Raw genomic sequence first — 16,342 nt, 5'->3', positions numbered from 1 at the left:
TCTAGATGTTAGCTTAAATCATTTTCTGGAGTTCCACAACTCCTAAGTAGGACCACTGAGTAAAAGTTACACAAAAGTAGATTGTGGTTAAGGAGAAAGAAAAACTACCTAATAAACTTGTAGTCTTGCAAAGTTACAAGAATCCATTCACTAGGAGTGTTCAATTTGGTAAAAGAAAGCATTCTGTTAGTGAGGTTCAGGAGTCATTCATTTGTGGATGGTGCCCCAAATAGAGGTGATACAAAGATAAATAAGACATGCTTTGTGTTTTGGAGAAGCTCAAAGTCCAGCAGAGAATTGGACATGTGAACAAATATACTGAAGAAGAGCGTGTTGAGTTCAATAGCAGAAGAGTAAACAGTGTTGCAGCCCTCAACTGGCATCAATTATGGCAGGTGAGTGAGCAAGTTTCAGAGATTCTAGACCTCGGACTTTGAGCTACCCTAGCTGACACCAATGGAGATGGAAATGGCAACCCACTCCACTGTTCTTGCCTGGAGAATCCCGGGGACGGGGGAGCCTGGTGGGTTGCCATCTATGCGGTCGCGCAGAGTCAGACACGACTGAAGTGACTTAGCAGCAGCTGACACCAAGTGGAGTGGTAACAAGCTTCTCCCAACCCTCAAGCCCTGCCCAAGCTGCAGATTTTAGATATATAGAATATATATATATATATAGAGAGAGAGAGAGAGAATGGTTTAAGCACTAATTTTTAGGGTGATTTGTTAGGAAGTGACAGATAACTAGAACAAGGATGAAATTAATTAATCTGTATAAAAAACATTAAAATGCTTAGGACATAGTAATTACTCAATAAATATTAGGTATTATGGTTATTTCATTATCATGTTATGAAAATGATGTTATTTAAAAAACATTCTATATCATGATATAGCTCCATGAACTGCCTGCTCACATTTTCTACCTTTTCCACATGCTTTTCCTATTTCCCTACTGTTTCCCCTACTGTTTGCATTGCTCATGGCCACATGGAACATGTCTGCAAGGAGCTGAGTATTTCACATTTGCAATATGCTTATCCTTCCCCTGGACTATGGCAATGTGCTCCCTCCTGGTCTAGCCACTTTCAGATTGTCCCTCTGATTCATTCTTCACACAACAGCCAGAAAGATTTTTTAAAAATTCTAGTCTGACCATATCACTCTTCTACTTAAAATCTGTTGATGATACTGCACTGTTCTTAGGACACATTTCCCAACCTAACTGTGAACGCAAGCCCTGGCAGTCTGCCCTCTATTCAACTCCCCAGTTTTATGTCCTTAGCTAACTGCACTCCAACTAGTCTGACCTGCTTGTACCTATTCTCCTTTCTGCCTGTGGTCCTCGGACACACTATTCATTCCAGTCTTTTGGCTCCTTAAAGAGACTTTTTATTGGTTTAATTCCTCCCTGGCCTTGAGGCTTCACCTTAAGTTTTACTTTCTCAGGGAAGGCCCTATGTTCCATGCGCTCCTTAACATTAAATAAATGATAATTTGCGTAATTATTTGTTCAACATCTGCCTCACAAAGGCAGGGATGATTATTTCTGCACAAAGAGAGAGAGAGAGTTCCCATATATCTCCTGAACCCCACACATGCATAGTGTGCCCAACTGTGTTCAGAGTGGTTCATTTGTCACAATTGGTAAACTTACCTCTGACACATCTTAATCACTCAACATCCATAGTTTGCATTAATAAGTTGTTCTTGGTATTATACATCCTATGGGATTCAACAAATATATAATGACATGTAATGCTCATACACTGTGCGCTAGGGTAGTTTCACTGCCCTAAAATTTCTCTGCACTCTGCCTAGTCTTCCTCTCAAACCACAGGCAACCACAGATCATTTTCCTGTCTCCATAGGTTTGCCTTTTCAGAATGTTATACAGTTGGAATCAAACAGTATGTTAAGCACCTAATTTTTCTCTTTTTTTGACTATACCTCCTAGCTTGTGGGATCATAGTTCCCCAATGGGGAATGGAACCTGGGCAGTGAAAACCACTGGACTGTCTTAACCACTGGACTGTCAGGGAATTCCCCAGGCTCCTAGTTTTAGCTAACACTTATCTCCTCCTGGGACTCAAAAAGTTCATCATTAAATAGTGTAGGATTCAGAAACAAAATAAGAAGAAGGAGGAGAAGATACAGAGAAAGAAACAGTAGAGCCAAAAAGTATGCTAAGCACTGTGAGTGCTTTAGCTAGTTAAAAGTGTTAGTCGATCAGTCATGTCACTCTTTACGACCCCATGGACTGTAGCCTGCCAGGTTCCTCATTCCGTGGAATTCTCCAGGCAAGAATACTGGAGTGGGTAGCCATTCCCTTCTCCAGGGGATCTTCCCAACCCAGAGGTCGAACCCAGATCTCCTGCATTGCAGGCAAATTCTTACCATCTGAGCTACCAGAGAAGACCCTCAGCTAGGTAAAGTGTAGCTCAATCAAGAAATCCTAAAAAAAAAAAAAAAAAAAAAAAAGACTTCCCTGGCAGTCCAGTGGTTAAGACTTTTTGTGGGTTTGAACTAAGATCCCTCGTGCCCTAGAACATGGCCAAAAAAGAAAAAAAAAAAGAAAGTAATCCTTTCTTAATGAGCTGGTACCTTAACTGAGCAAGCAGGATTTAATAAGTTGGTGACGTCCAGAGAAGTTTGTTTTCCAAACAAAGCAAATAACACAAGCAATTACATGGATGTCAGAGGGGGGGGGAAAGACAAACATGTTTTTAAAAAGCAGGAAATGCTGCACAGATTTTATTGCATTTAACTCTCACAACAATCTTGGCAAGAAGGTACTTTTAACCAAAGCACAGAGAAGTCACTAAACTCTTAAGAAGCAAGCTGGGATTTGAACCCCTGATCCAGGAAGGAAGTACTTGACTGCTGCACTATGAACAGAACCTTCTGATTCTGCAAAAATCACATAATAGCAACTTGCCCTAGGACAGCAGCACACGGGTTCAGTGAAGTGAACAGATTTGAACACTACTAAAGAAACAAGAGTAAAAGGACTTTGCTATTGACTGAAAAAGAAAAAAGCAGGAAAAAAGGAAAAAGGAGAGTATTAGTGTGCTTTGAGGCCAAGGAACAGAGGACTCAACTAAAAGTGAAGTATGTCAGAGGCAAGGCAGCTGGGGGAAGGTTTGGGACTCCAGGTTATCACTGAGGACCATCCTCAGCTAAGATACCTCCTCCAGTAATTGCCATATTTTTCTCTTTTCCAGAATAGCCAAACTTATAATTTTCCCTTTACATTTCTTTGCTTCTCTCTCCTTCTACTCCAGTCTGGCTTCTGTCATCATTCAATCATAAGGACTGATGTCACAAAATTTGATGTGCACATTTCAGCTTTTGAAAGAACAACTTTAGCCCAGATACTCCTCCTCAGAGAGCCTTATATCCCAAAACTTAATGACATGTCTATTTGGATATTCCACAGTTGCCCCAGGGAGAAGGCAATGGCAACCCCCTCCAGTACTCTTGCCTGGAAAAATCCCATGGATGGAGGAGCCTGGTAGGCTGCAGTCCATGGGGTCGCACAGAGTCAGACACGACTGAGCGACTTCACTTTCACTTTTCACTTTCATGCATTGGAGAAGGAAATGGCAACCCACTCCAATATTCCTGCCTGGAGAATCCCAGGGACAGAGGAGCCTGGTGGGCTGCCGCCTATGGGGTCGCACAGAGTCGGACACGACTGAAGCGACTTAGCAGCAGCAGCAGCAGCAGTTGCCCCAAACTCAGGATGGCCCAAACAGAACTCATCATCCTCCATTTTGGTGAACTACCAAAAATTACCCAGACAAGAAATACCTAGGCGATGTCTTTTCATTTTTAAAACAGCTTTATTGAGGTATGATAGACATACGTCAATAAACTAAAAATACTTTCTCATGTGCATTTAAAAATACTTACTCAAACTATAGTTTGTCACTTTACTGTCACTATGTAAAATTTTAGTTTACATAATTATGTAAATAGAGTCACATAGCATGTACTCTTCTTTTACTCAGTGTAATTATTTTGACATTCATTCATTATCCACTCATTCATTAAATACTAAGTACCCACTCTGTGTCAGGCACTGTTCAAGGCACTGGACACACAGAAGTAAAGAAATCAGACAGGTGCCTGGTCTCTAGGAGCTTCGTGCCTACTACAATGTGCTCTCTTACCCTCTAAGAAGAATCCATAACATCCTCCTTCATTTAACTTATCCAGCAATTCAATTTGATTTGTTGTTAAACAATATTACAACATTAAAGGAATTTTTAAAAGAAAAACATTTTATCTAAAATAGCTAGATCTATGGGAGTTCGCTGGTGACCTAGTACTTAGGACTCTATGCTTTCATTGCCTTGGGCCCAGATTAATTCCTTGCTCAGGAACTCAGATCCTGCAAGCTGCATGGGGTAGCTAGGGAAAAAAAATTTTTGTTTTTTAAATAGCTATAACTTCTCATAATTGTTTTTATTTTTCCATGTGTTTTACTAGTGTATGTTCATATATAAAAACTGGAAGCAAACTAAATGTTTGTCACTATGCACTTTCCAGGTGGCTTAGACTGTAAAGAATCTACCCATAATGCAGGAGATCTGGGTTAGAATGCAGGGAAGATCCCCTGTAGAAGAGGATGGCAACCCATTCCCGTATTCTTACCTGGAGAATTCCATGGACAAAGAAGCCTGGCAGGCTACAGTCCATGGGATCGCAAAGAGTCAGACACACTTTCACTTTTTCTTTTCGTGGAATCATTAAATTCATACAACCATTAAAAATGATGAAGTAGATCTGTAAATGTGAGCACAGCATAAATATATTCTCAAAGTTTGCTTAAGTCAAGTTTTCTCAAACTTTAGCATGCACCAGAATGTTCTGCAGGACTCTGCAGAGTAATGGAGTGGGAACAAATCTGAGTTCTGATGGAGTGGGAGAAAGGAAAAAAGAGATAGGGGGGAAAACAGAGAAATGGTCAAAGGGACTTTGGAAATGATGGAAATATTCAATTTTAGGGCAAGTTTTTAATTTTCTTAAATTAAAATTTAATTTTAAGTTTTGTTCTGTACTGCATTTGTCTCTAAGTATTTTGATATCTGTTGTGGTCAATAGCGTTTTGGGGAGTGGAGGGATCCGATGTGTCCTCTATGGGGTGATGTGGCGGGGAAAAGGGACAGCATATGCAGGAGGTGGGAACCAAGGCAAGGCCCCAGGATTCAGCAAAAGCGGGACTTCAGAATCAGAAGTAACGAAGAGAAATGGAAACCCTAGAGTCCCTCAGGAGAAAAAGGGATGAAATGGTGCTCAGAACCATTTTTATTTAAATATTACGAAATGGTGTGCCCATAATGCTGGAGGACTTAGCGATACAATCAGCAGATATCTAGCTGGGGGGCGATATTAAGCATAAACAACAAGGCCAAGTGTGACAACACTTGTATGTGTCAAAGAATGAGGGCAGGGTCATGACAGTAGCAGAGGGTTGAGACAGAATATAAGAGAATATGCTTATTCTTATCTTAGAATAGACTCCCCCTCAAAAAACCGAGAAGTTCAAGTTGTAAAATAGATTATGGAGAAAATAACGTCCCCTATACCAGCAAGGATTTCCTAGTCAATAAATGTCTAATTCCACACAAGAAGGAATGTTAACCTTGGGTTGCAATCTGTACCTTAATGCCATGTGGCATCAGTGGCTAAACAGCATAGCAGTAATGTAAGGAGAAGTACCTGTGGTAACAGTGCTCTTTCTTTGTGATAATAAATTAACATGGGTTCCAAAGTCATCAGCCATTTAACATTCTGAAAAATATTGCTTTGTGGTGTACAAAATTTACTTTTCCATCAGCAATACAACGACTCAGCCTTTTGTGGAAAAAAGAGTATAAGGAGTACCCTTCCAACACTGCCAAGAGGGCTAGGTACTTTCACAAATGTTCCCACGGTACCCTGTATTTAATTCAGTCACAGCATCTATTATATTGTGTTTTGATGTCTGGTCATTTCTCTCCAGTGAACTATGAGCAGCTTGATGTCAGGGACTGTGTCTTTCATTAGGCCCATTACACATTCTCCTTAAAGGAATTGTTTTTGTAATAGTGCATCTAGGGTTCTATATGTCTTATAGTAGCCAAAAAAAAAAAAAAGAAACTAGGTCACAAAGGCATTCTCTATAAAATGACAGGATTAAATTGCACTCTTGCAAATGTTGAGGGCGTCATTTTTCTCAGATTCTTAATATGTTGAAGTGATTTAGAACTGCCTGGAGTTTTCTCCCAAATCCACCCACTCTTGATTCAGCCTTTTTTTTTTTTCCCTTTCTGGCCACACCAAGCAGCATGTGGGATCTTAGTTTCCTGACCAGGAATCAAATCAAACCTGCACCCCTTGCATTGGAAGCTCAGACACTTAACCACTGGACCACCAAGGAAGTCCCCATTCAGGAATTTCCTTAATAAAGAACAGAATCTGATACCCTAGAGACCAGGATCTCCATTAGGCACTGTATACCTCCAAGCATATCAGAGATGATGGGATGATGAGATGAAGATTCTCTGGGGATCTGCAGTCTGCTCTTCAATAATAAATCACTCTAAGCGGAAGAGCAGCACAAAGGATCACATATTATATGATTCCATTTATATGAAATATCCAGAATAGGTAAATCTATAGAGACAGAAACAGCTCAGCAGTTGTCTGGGGCTAGGGAGAGAGGCAAAAGCTGCTTTTGGGTAAGGATCTCTTTTGGGGGGCGATAAGATGACTTGTAACTAGATTGGAAGTGATTCTTACATAGAATTGTGACTGCATAAAATGCCACCGAATTACACACTTTAAAATAGTTAATTTTATGCTATATGACATTTATTTCAAAGGAAAAAAAATACAAGTCACTGATAACCTTGAACTAGGTCAAGAGTTATATCAAATTTCATGCTCTGAAGTTACAAATAACATGGTATTATTTAACTGCAGACACTTAGTGAGGGTCTACTTAACTATCTTATTCATCCTGAGTCTATAGTTCCAAAAAAGTCTCTTTGCCAATGGGCTTTTAAAATGATGATGCTAGTAACAACAGCCGCTAACATGTGTTGTGTGGTTTCTCTGTTTGAGGTACCCTTCTAATCTCTTAAAGGATGCTAACTCATCTAATTCTTACAGTAACCCTATGAGATGTGTACTGTCATTATCCTGATTTTACACTTACCTAAATTTGGCTATGAGAGCCATAGGTGGCAAAAGTGAAAGTTGCTTAGTTGTGTCCAACTCTTTGTGACCCCGTGGACTATACAGTCCATGGAATTCTCCAGGCCAGAATACTGGGGTGGAGATCTCCAGGGGATCTTCCCAACCCAGGGACCAAACTCAGGTCTCCCACATTGCAGGAGGTTTCTTTACCAGCTGAGCCACAAGGGAAGCCCATAGGTGGCAAAGCTGAGCTCAAAACTCTGACCTGACCTATTCAAAGCCTATGCCTGACGTTTATGAACAACCTGGTCCGACAACTGATATAGCCCATGGTGGTCCATACAACTGATCTAAAGCAACCTTGTGTGATAACCAAGCTCTTTATATGCTTTTCTAATAGCTAAACTATATATCTAGTTTTCAAGTGAATGAATGCAATAATGGGGACTAGTTGGTGAACAACTCCCTTGAAGGAAGAGATGCCAAACAGAATTGACTCAAGTAAAAGGGACAAAGCCAGAATGGGCTTTATAAGCTCTTAGTCTCTTGGGAAATACCTTGAGAATTCTGCTGACACCTATTTCAATCAAACTTTTGTTTTTTGGCTGCACTGGATCTTCATTGCTGTGAACGGGCATTCTCTAGTTGCAGTGTGTGAACTTCTCATTGTGGTTGCTTCTTTGGTTGCAGAGCACCAGCTCTAGAGTGCACAGGCTTCAGTAGCTGTGGGGCATGGGCTTAGTTGCTCCGTGGCATGTGGAAACTTCCGGACCAGGGATAGAACTGGTGACCCCTGCATTGGCAGGTGGATCCTTAACCACTAAATCACCACAGAAGTCCTCAATCAGACATTTTCTAATGGCACAGATGTTCTACATGTAGGTTCCTGTCTTCCTTCCCAGAAGTCTTCATCTCTGGAAAGGAACGGTTATACACTCTCCACAAAGATGTCATTGGTAAGTTCAGCTGTGTGAACACTGTAATGTTGAAGAAGTTCTCGCTTGCTCAGTAATTCTGGCAAAAACAAAAAAATAAAACTCATGAGACAACATTGTGGGCAGTCTTTATTGATTTTTGAAGGGCTGTGGCTGAGAAAACTCTTCCATTTTTGTATGTGTGGCTGTTTGTTAATCCTGTTATGTACTCTAAAGTACCCTGAGGCATATCTCCTCAACCTTCTAAATATGATGCAATCTTTGGACTGCAGTGTTCTGTGAATAATCTAGATCATCTTGATGTCAGGTGATGTGACCTTATGGCATAAGTTCTGGGCTTCCCTCCAGCAGCATTTGAATAGTGTATGTTTTTAAGGTGGCCCTTCTGCATCCAGGATCCATGCTCTACTTTAAATCTGTGACTCACCACATCCTCTAAAAGTGGTTCATATACCTGAAAATGATCTGCAGATATTATGGGACACACATTCCTTGTGTTCAGCTATTTCTGTTGGCCAGAGCTTCTGACTTAGTTAAGGACAGCATTTAAAGGAGCGCAGGGTCTCACTAGTTGAGACCCTTTTGAAATGTCAAACATTAATTGCTCAAGGGGCACAATTGGAGGATTTGATGGTGAACTCCATAAGCCTTAATATCTCATTTAAAACTCTCCTATATGTCTGCAACAGAGAGCAAAGGTTTGCAAGATGGAGTGCAGTGCCCTCATAGGAGGTGAATTCCCTTTTTTGAAATTCAAATCCCTAACTGTTGACTAACAGTGGTGGTAAGAAGTGTGCCTTAGTCAACACCATAGTAGACATCACCTCTCAACGTGCTGCATGCTTGCTTCACAGCTGCCTACTCGCCACCTCTATTTGGGTGTCTTAGGCAATCTCAAACTTGCATGTGTATTCAGTTGCTCAGTCATGTCCGACTCTTTGCAACCCCATGGACTGTTGCCCATCAGACTCCTCTGTCCATGGGATTCTCCAGGCAAGAATACTGTAGTGGGTTTACATGTCCTCCTCCACGGAATCTCAAATTTAATATGCACAAACTGAACACTTTGCTAACTATCTTCTCCCAGACTTTTCCAGTCTGAGTAAATGGCTCCATTATTATTCACTCATAGTCAGATTGAAAATTCAGAGGTGAGCTTGAACCTTCTCTTTACCTCATAGTCAGTTCAGTCACTCATTCATGTCTGACTCTTTGTGACCCCCTGGACTGCACACCAGGCTTCCCTGTCCATCACCAGCTCCCGGAGCTTGCTTGAACTCATGTCCATTGAGTCAGTGATGCCATCCAACCATCCTCTGTCATCCCCTTCTCCTCCTGCCTTCAATCTTTCCCAGCATCAGGGTCCTTTCAAATGAGTCAGCTCTTCGCATTAGGTGGCCAAAGTATTGGAGCTTCAGCTTCAGCATCAGTCCTTCCAATGAATATTTAGGACTGATTTCCATTAGGATTGACTGGTTTGATCTCCTTGCATTCCAAGAGACTCTCAAGAGTCTTCTCCAACACCACAGTTCAAAAGCATCAATTCTTTGATTCTCAGCTTTCTTTATGGTCCAACTCTCACATCCATACATAACTACTGGAAAAACCATAGCTTTGACTAGACGGACCATTGTTGGCAAAGTAATGTCTCTGCTTTTTAATATACTGTCTTTGTTCCCTCACAACCCCCATCCAAATCCTCCAGATCCTCTTATCTTTATCTGCAAAATATACTTCACACCAAAGAGCCCTTGTCCTCTTACTTTAACTCTGTAACAATCTTTCAACTTGCTCCCCTGCTTCCACCCATGCTCTCCAGTGTCTATTATTTAGCCGGAGACCAGAGTGATCTTTCTAAAGCAAATCAGATCTTGTCACTATCTACTGAAATTCTTCCAGTGATTTCTTATCATGTTTACAATCCAACTGAAGCTACTTGTTATAGACCAGCAAGCTCTGCATACCTCTGTGATGGAGCTTCTTTCCCTGAAGTCTATTCTAACCTAACTTGTTTTCTTTTTTAAAAAAATATTTTATTTATTTATTTGGCTGTGACACTCTCAGTTGTGGCTTGTGGAATCTAGTTCCCTGACCAGAGATGGAACTTGCTTTTGGAGCATGGAGTCTTATTCACTAGAAAAGTGACTTAACTTGTTTTCTCGCGTTTCTTCAAGCTCACCAAGCTCATTTCCATCTCAGAGCCATTGCACTTGCTGTCCTTTCTGTGTTGAATATTCTTTCCCAGCTGTGTGCATGGCTCATTCCCTTACTCCTTTCAGGACTCTGCTTAAATGGCACTTTTTCAGTGAGGTTTTCCCTGCCAGTCTATCTAATATAGCCATTCTACATTTTTTACCCCTTTACCAAACTTTAATTTTATTTATAGCATATACACGTGTGACATTTTTAAATCTGTGTTGAACTCATGATTGAATGGTGTATCATTCTTACCAAGAGTGCTAGGGAGTAAATTTTATCACCTAATTTTGTCCAACTTTCGACATAATGGCAATGTATTTTTTTCCTCTGAATATAGCATGTGTATTTCTCTCAGAACACCCTTTCCTCTGGCAGGAAAAAAGAATCCCTTAATGCTTTTGAAACTAAGTCCAAACTAATCCCACTAACGTACAATTTCAAGAACAGAAAGGCACAAAAAACACCAATCTAGATCTCAGAAGGAATAAGAATGAATAGCATGGGCCACAGATTCCCACAGCGTGCAAACATCTTTCCCCTGCAGCAATGGAATTGCAAGATGTTGTATGAGACGTAGTTCAAAGGCTGCCACAGGATTGCAGGTGGTATAGGCAAAGACTCAGGACTGAGTTATAAAAATCCAAAGAACTTGAAAAGTGCTACAATGCTATCAAGTGCTAACCCACAGCACCTGACTTCAGCAAACATAGGGATACTGGGTGGTTTGGGCTTTTGTGTCTCAGTTCCTTTCCGGGTAAAGCATTGCAGTATGAGTCATACTCCAGAGCCAGGGCTGGCAGCTGTTTTAGAGCCGCATCCTTCTGAGTAGAGCATTTACAGGGTGAGAAAATAGGCAGAGAAGAAAAAACTAAAGGATGGGAGATGGGAAAGGTAGGGGCAGGATGGGAAAGAAGAGCTGGAGAGGAAGAGATTTGCTGAGGTGGGATGGAGGTGGATGAAGCGTAGGTGTGGGCGGGATTCCCTCAGAACTCCCCTCCACCTCCTGCCCCTCCCACTGCCACCCCTTTTAGGCTAGAGTCCCAAGGAAGAGTCTCACTACAAGGAAAGCATGGTCTCCTTATGTTCCTTTGTTCACTGTATTCAAATTCAGATTTTGCCACTTTTTAACTATACTGAATCTCATGTAAGCTAATTTCATAACTTATTTTTTTAAAATATCTATGTAGTGGATTTTATTTTACTTTTTGGCCACGGGGCATATGGTGGTCCTATCTTAGTTCCCCAGGCAAGGATGGAACCCATGTCCCCTACAGTGGAAATGTGGAGTCCCAACCACTGGAGCGCTAGGGAACTCCCTCACGTAAGCTAATTTAATGTGTTTCAGTTTTCCCTTCTGAAAGAAAAAAAAAGAAAAAGAAAAAAAAAAAAAGATCCTCGATCTTCCCTCGAGGATCACTGTGACAATTCACTGAGATGCTTTCTGGGAGGGGCTCAGTACTGTTTCTGGCACAATCAGTGTAAGCTCTTGTTATTATTACTACTCAGCAAGGGGTCATTTTGAACAGCCTTTACATATCTTCATTCTTGACTGCCAGGGACTGCGGTTCCTACTGTTTCTCTTTCAGAGACCTTCACCAGTTCAAAGCCTATGAAATGCAGCTTGTTAGGGTTGAGAACAGCTGGGAATTCAGAGACCCCAAGGTCCCCTGGCTGGTGAAAGCCTGGCCTGTTACAAGTAAATGTGAAGAAACAGGGCAGACCGCCAGAAACAACAAGCCTGGGATTGCTACAGTTGTCTTCCTTAAGGGTTCTGACTGTGGAAAGACTGGGAAAGAGGCTGACATTTTATAAGCATGTGTGCATGTGCGTGCTCAGTCGTGTCCAATTCTTTGAGACCCCATGCAGGTGAGACAATAAAAACACCTTGCCATGTGGTTTCTTGTTGACTCTGGTGCTGATGGATCTTTGGGGATGATACCACCATGCGGGAGTTTTCCCTGTATTTCCAACACGATTTTAGAATTTTATGTTGTTACCTTATTTATCCTCTCAACATTATCAGATACCACCTTCTATCCACGGGCTGAGATAATACAGGGCCTAGATCATCTGGAGAGGGAGAACTGATTTGATATCATTGTCAACGTAAAGATGCCAGTTGTTGTTGAAAAGAATAGGAATGATAGCTGAGATCCTATGGAGAAACCCTGTTGTGTTCTCAGGTCAGTGACAGGTGTCTGGACCTCCTGGGTCATACATTCAGTTGAGTGAAGCATTCTCTGAGATCAGTCATGGGCCTCATCTCTCAGAGTCCCCCTACCTGCTTCTGGCTCCTCCCCAGCTCCCAGATCTCCTTTATATAGGCTCTGGGCAGGGGGAGCAGTTATTTCTTCCTACTTCATTACTAGATAGTAACATCATTCCTTTGTACAGTAGTTCTGAGAGCCTCTAGGTTACATAAATTTAAACTATGTCCTATAGATAGCGATGCATGTAGATGCACAGAAACTAGAAAAAAAAAAATCCTTCATATATTAAACAGATAAGGTGCTGAGTGACTTTCTTTTTCATTTTTCTCTTATTGTTATGGTGTTATTATGCAAAACATTTAAAACTCAAAGAAAAAAACATTCTCTCATCTATAACATATATTTCTTTTGATGGTATTCCATGGAGTGGGATTCTTTTCAGAGGCTTTATCTCTGCCAGGTTTAGTTATTTAGCTAGCACTTGTTATTTTCCCTTCTGAGATGGATACATTTCTTGCTCAGTCTAGCTGATTAAAGGCCTTAGGAAAACTTGGTACATATCAAGGTGAATAAGATTTATATATTCACAGGTTCAGCTTCATAAATTCCTGGCTTCAAAAATCAAGCTCTGCTGATGAAGTGAGCTTCTGCTGGCTCAGAAAGGACATTCCAGAAAGAACCCAGGTTTGGGGGCTGAAGATATGAGTCACTGACTTGAAAAAATCTAAATAGCTTGTTAACAAAGGTTTTTGAAGTCAGGGCAAAAAAAAAACCATGTTGAGTTGAAGGAGATTTTTCAATTTCAGATTTACAGAGAGCACTTCGGAATGAAGGGGAAATATCGGAGATTTATTGTTTTCACTATCATTAGGGAATGTCCTCTAAAAAGACTGAGATTTGGAATAGTTCATGAAAATAATCTGAAGGACACCATAATAAATCTGGGAAGTTATTTCCTGTTTTAAGCTGGCTTGGCTTAAAGACCTCACCACCATAAAAAAGAATGTCATGTCTAATTTTTATGTGACTCTCCAAGTTCCTTTATGCAATAAACTCATTCCTTTTCAACTCAATCTTACCTAAACTAGATTATTCATTAGACAGTTTATAGTTTTACATGGATGATCTTACCATCCACAAATTATTTTTGGATGTTATCATCTTCTGTTTTTATTTTTTCATATGCAACCTGTATTCTTGCAAGAACTGAGGGGGTGTGGGTTGCCATTTAGGCCTACCACTTAATTACCTCTCTTCCTTCTTCTGGTGAGTGTCTGAGTCATCTGCAAAGGCAAGTTCATTCATTCATTCAACAAACATTGTTAAGCAACACTGTTTTCAAGGCGTGTACACTCTGAGAAAGAAAATAATTACATAAATAATTATATACAGTACACAAGCAATTTAAGGTAGAATGTGGCATAACTAGCTAGTGGAATTTTGAAGAGAACCTTTTTCATCAAGGAAATGAGTTTTAAGATGGGACAGGCACAGAGTAGGAAGAACCACATGAGCAAAGTCGGGGAGGTAGGAAAGCACAGAATACATTCAGAGTAAGCAGTGAGCTGTCCCTGAAGTGTTTAGGCTGGTTAAGGAGCAAGTTTAGAGTGTCCAATTGGAATAGCAACAGTTAATACACACTGAGGGCTTCTGAGTTTCTAAGCATTGGGACTACCCAGCAATGGACAAAACAAACAAAATCCCTGATCTTGTGGAGCTCATATTCTAGTAGAAAATGATTATCAGTAAACAAAACAAAATAAGTAGCGTTTTAGGTGGTGACGAGTACTGTGGAAAATGCTAGAAGGGGAAAGGGACTATGTGCATACCTACGGTAAAGAAGGTGATCAGGGAAGGCCTCAACCAAAGGTCACATACATTCCAACTAAGGTCTCAAGTGAGAGTTTGAGCCCTGCGGGATAACTTGAACAAGAGGGGCAGCTTGGAGGCTCTCAGGTATGAATAGGGGAATAGTAGCCATCTTTCCATCACACCACTGATACTGTCAATGGAACCTTTTTTCCTATCAGTTTGCTACTACTACATGGAAATTTTGGTGGATTTCTCTTATATGGAAAAAACAAGCAGATATTACCTCTAGTAATTTTCAGTTAATACTATCTTTATGCAGCTTTAATTCCATGGCCTGTCACTTTAAATACCTTCTTGACATTAGATCATGTTACTTTCCTGAAAAAAAAACGAGATATATACTCAACTTCAGCTATGTCCTAGCCTTGTTATATGGCCAAAATGCCAAATTCCCATTGGTTCAACCACTATGGAAAATAATATAAAGTTTCCTCAAAAAATTAAAAATAGAACTATCATTCGATCCAGCAATCCCACTTCTGGGTCTTTATTCAATGAAAACGAAATCACTATCTTGAAAAGCTAGCTATACAACCCTATTTATTGCAACACTATTTACAATAGACAAGATATGGAAACAAGAATACCGAAGTGGGTTGCCATGCCCTCCTCCAGGGGATCTTCCCAAACCAAGGATCAAACCCAGATCTCCTACATTGCAGGTAGATTCTTTACCTTCTGAGCCACCAGGGAAGTCCTTGGGATGTAATATATAGCAAGTGACTATAGTTAACAATACTGTGCTATGTATTTAAAAGTTGCTAACCCCCATCAGGTGATCTCACTGGGTTACCATCATTTCTAATCAGCATAACTATATAAGCTATGGGGCTTCCCTGATGGCTCAATGGGTTAAAGACATAGGAGACACAGGTTCAATCCCTGGGTCGGGAAGATCCCTTGAAGGCAGAAATGACAACCCACTCTAGTATTATTGCCTGGAAAATTCCAGAGACAGAGGAGGCTGGCAGGCTACAGCCTATGGGGTTCCAAAGAGTCGGACATGACTGAGCACATGTCACATACATATATAAACTGTAAGAACAAGGTATGTCAGAGAGCATTATTATTAATATGTAGATATATACTTTTAAATATAAGTAAGCATTTTGGACTGAATCCTTATGTTGAAATTCTATTAGTAGTTTAAATATAGAGTAAGGTAATAATGGTGATTGTGAAAGTTGTTAATTTTATGTAAAGAGATTATGGAGAGCTTTCCAATATTTAAATAAACAGGGGGATTAACTGAAAGTTAATACAAGAAAGATTTGACTAGATAATTTTAGGAAGAAAATGATACCCTCTTGAGCCAAAAATATACATTTAATTTAGTAACAAAGGCATGCAGAAATAAGCACATGAGAAACTAAAACTCTAAATGAGAGTAACAATCTTAGATCTGCTTATGAAAATATTCATAAAGTATTTTCTTCAGAGCACATGCCCTCTAGCTTCTAGAGGGCTACTATGAAATTGAATCTTCTCCATTGGCCAGGAGATAAAGCAAATAAAATTTATCGTATTCAGCTTCTATTAGAAAGGAAGGGAAGTTTAACAGTAGGTGCAATGTCACTATCATATTACATATTACAACATTACTGTGTAGAGAAGTATTCTATACAGAAGAACTAGCGAGAAAATACTTTGCCCCTCACCTGACCATAGTTGAGAGTAGGCTGTTCTTTAAAATCACAATATGTAGTAGCATGACTTCAGGAACATGTAGAAATTATAATGCTGAGAAGTTGTTCCTGCATTAGTTGAAACTTCTAAAGTTTGGTTACTAAATTTTTTATGATAAAATTGTAAAAATAACCCAATTCTTTTTTTTAACCCAATTCTTATATAACCATTCAGATTTGTTCTCATACACCGTGTTGCAGGTGGATTCTTTACCATCTGAGCCAACGGAGAAGCCCTCTTATAAACTAGAAGG

This window comes from Cervus elaphus, chromosome 12 (genome assembly GCF_910594005.1).
Source record: "Cervus elaphus chromosome 12, mCerEla1.1, whole genome shotgun sequence".
Taxonomy (NCBI): Eukaryota; Metazoa; Chordata; class Mammalia; order Artiodactyla; family Cervidae; genus Cervus; species Cervus elaphus.
This window is presented reverse-complemented; position numbering follows the sequence as displayed.